Below are 2740 nucleotides of genomic sequence, written 5' to 3' on the forward strand. Positions count from 1 at the left end.
AGAAGGTGTGGAGGTCTTGCTTGGGAGCCAAGGGCCCACGCCCCACAGCCACCATGAGGCGGTGAGCGTGATGTCACAGTGGGTGTCAGAGTGCAGCCATTGTGACGCGTGAAGCTTGGAGTAGAGCACAGGCTGGCGGGCTCAGCGCAAGCGTCAGTGCGGCCTGGTGAGGCGTGGAGAGAGCAGGGTCTCTTGCAGTGCTCACCGTCGACGCAAATGATGTATGCTAGGAAGCGGAAGTTGTCTGACTCTCAGGAGCCAGGTGAGAGCACTGCGTCCCTGTGCACAGGTCCGATGCTGGGCAGAGGGGTGCTGGGGCTCTGCCTGCGGCTGAGAGCCGAGAGGGGAGGAAGGGGCAGGCAGGAGCATCCCAGGCAGGCATGGGGCTGGGCCCCTCTGCTCCTTGGCAAGGGGGCCCAGCTTGGGCTGCGGCTGCCTTGGGCCTGCCGTGGCCCCTTCCCCTCCACCGCCTCCAGCCAGCATGGCAGGCACAGAGCAGGACCCTGGGGACAGCCCCCAGGGACACCTGGCCCCGCCAGCTGCTCACCGCTGCTCACATTTGCTCTCTCCTCTGCAGCGTGCGTGCTGTGTGGCCGGGGAGATGTTGACCGAAACATCTTTGGCCGCACATTTGACCAGATTTGGTTTTGGGTCCACGAGTTCTGCTTGGTGAGTTCCCTCAAGCGATCCTGACCGCTTCCTGCCGAGATGCTTCCCTCCTTCCTGTCCCTCATGAGATGCTGCTCTTTTCTCTCCTTCAGCTTTTTTGCCAACATCTCTTTTGATGAAAGCTCCACACAGGAGGGAACTGTGGGCATTGACTCAGCTGCCCTCACATGCAAAGTCAAGCAGGCAAACCAGAAGGTGAGGACGTGAGCGGAGCAGGCTGATTTGTGCCCCGAGAGGCTCATACCAGCTTAGCCTGGGCACAGAGGAAGCAATCGCAGCCCTGCCAAACCACCTCCAGGACAAAGTCCTGCCATTGCAGATGTGCCCTGTCCACCAGGCAGCTTTGTAGAGTGTGACCCAGCAGTGCCCACACCTGCGCCCTGCCCAGAGGTGTGGGGCCGGAAATGGAGGCCCTGAGCCTGCTGCTGATGGGACTGTTCTGCTCTTTCCAGCAATGCTGTGTTTGCGGTGAGAGGGGGGCTGCCATCACATGTGCAGAGAGCGGCTGTGAGCGGAGCTTTCATCTGCCCTGTGCCAAGGATGGACAATGCGTCACCCAGTTCTTTGGTTGGCAAAGGTAAGGGCTGTCAGCAGCAGCCAAGACAGGGAGGAACCCAGAAGGTTACCTCCCAGCAGCCTGCCAGAGCCAGAGCCAGAGCCAGAGCCAGAGCCAGAGCCAGGGCCAGGGCCAGGGCCTGGGGCTCCCTCTTGGTCCACTGCCCTCCACCCATCACTTCTCACCATGCCTATCCCTTCCACCATTCCCCCAGGTCCTTCTGCTGGGAGCATCGCCCTCGACAGACCGCAGTGACAGCTCCAGCAAGAGGCACCACCTGCGTCTTGTGCCGGCAGACCGTGGGGAACGTTGCATCCTACCACACCCTGGTGTGCCCAGTGTGCAAACATGCCTGGTTCCACCGGGCCTGCGTCCAGGTAGGAGCCCTCCCCTCACCCTGCAGGCACGCTTGGTGCTCAGCAGCACCAGGCACTGCTCACGCTCACGCTGCTTGTGCTTCTCGTGCAGCAACAGGCCTTGAATGAAGGCATTGCGTGCTTCCGGTGCCCTGCCTGCCAAGACAAACACTCTGTTCTGTATTGAAATGTCCATCCTAGGGATCCGAATCCCTGACAGGTTGGTGTCCTTCTGCTAAAACCAGGCAGATGAGAAGGCGCAAGCGCTGGGCCTGCCCAGGGCGTGTCTGGGCAGGGCCTGGGCCCTTGGCTGTCACAGGAGCACGTGCCTCAGCTTCATGGAGAAGCTGGAAATGGGGGTGGGGTGGATGAGACGGGATAACCTTGGATCTCATCCCGGGGACACCGGGGGCTCATCACTTTCCCTCCCTTCTCTTGTAGAACACCAGAGCGGGAGGACAATCGTGCATCCGCAGTGGTTTTGCAGAGGCACGGGCACTGCGACGCCGTCATCTGCTTTTGCGCTGGAGGCAGGGATCAGGCAGAAGAAGAGGGGGTGAGTTACCGCAGCAGCTCTCTGGCGCTCCGTGGGGGATCTCAGCCTCAGCACAGGCTGGGAGGTCAAGGACTGAGCACCAGAGATGTGCCGGGCGCTCCCTGCCTTGGCTCGCTTGGTCCTCACGGCCACAACCCCTTTGCTTCCCCAGGCCCTGGCAGCTGATCCCGTGCAGCTCCTGTGGAGCGCAGAGCACCCACCGAGAATGCTCCTACTCGAGCATCAGAACGAACAAGTGGGACTGCGACAGATGTGCTGGCCTGGGTACCGGTAAGAGGCGATGAGTCGCGTGGCACCGGGCTGGGGTCAGCCAAGACCTGGCAGCAAGCGCTCGCGGCAGCTTTCAAAGTCTCTCTCTGCCCTAGGAGGGATGGCAGCCTGTCCCTACCCGGGGCTACAGGTTCCTCCTGCTGACCCTTCCCGCCTCCCCTTACAGCCTCCAGCACCATTGCGCAGCTCGCGGCCCTCAGCGCTGCCAGCCAGCAGGGCCTGGAGCCATCCCACAGCCCCCAGGAGCCCGAGGGACAGCTGCTCCGGCCCCACCATCCAGCCAGCGTCGGGGCCATCCCACACTTCCCAGCTGCTGGAGCTCAGCTGCCAGAC

At 62.2% G+C, this 2740-nt stretch overlaps 1 long non-coding RNA gene across 1 annotated transcript; it reads left to right on the forward strand.

Annotated features, from left to right (window-relative positions):
• Nucleotides 1-765: 765 nt before the first annotated feature.
• LOC121108965 lies at nucleotides 766-1742 on the forward strand. The gene is made up of 4 exons (XR_005843643.1): nucleotides 766-864; nucleotides 1122-1246; nucleotides 1440-1602; nucleotides 1694-1742. It is a non-coding gene; the product is annotated as an uncharacterized LOC121108965 (long non-coding RNA).
• Nucleotides 1743-2740: the final 998 nt, after the last annotated feature.

Source organism: Gallus gallus, unplaced genomic scaffold (genome assembly GCF_016699485.2).
Source record: "Gallus gallus isolate bGalGal1 unplaced genomic scaffold, bGalGal1.mat.broiler.GRCg7b scaffold_130, whole genome shotgun sequence".
Lineage (NCBI taxonomy): Eukaryota > Metazoa > Chordata > Aves > Galliformes > Phasianidae > Gallus > Gallus gallus.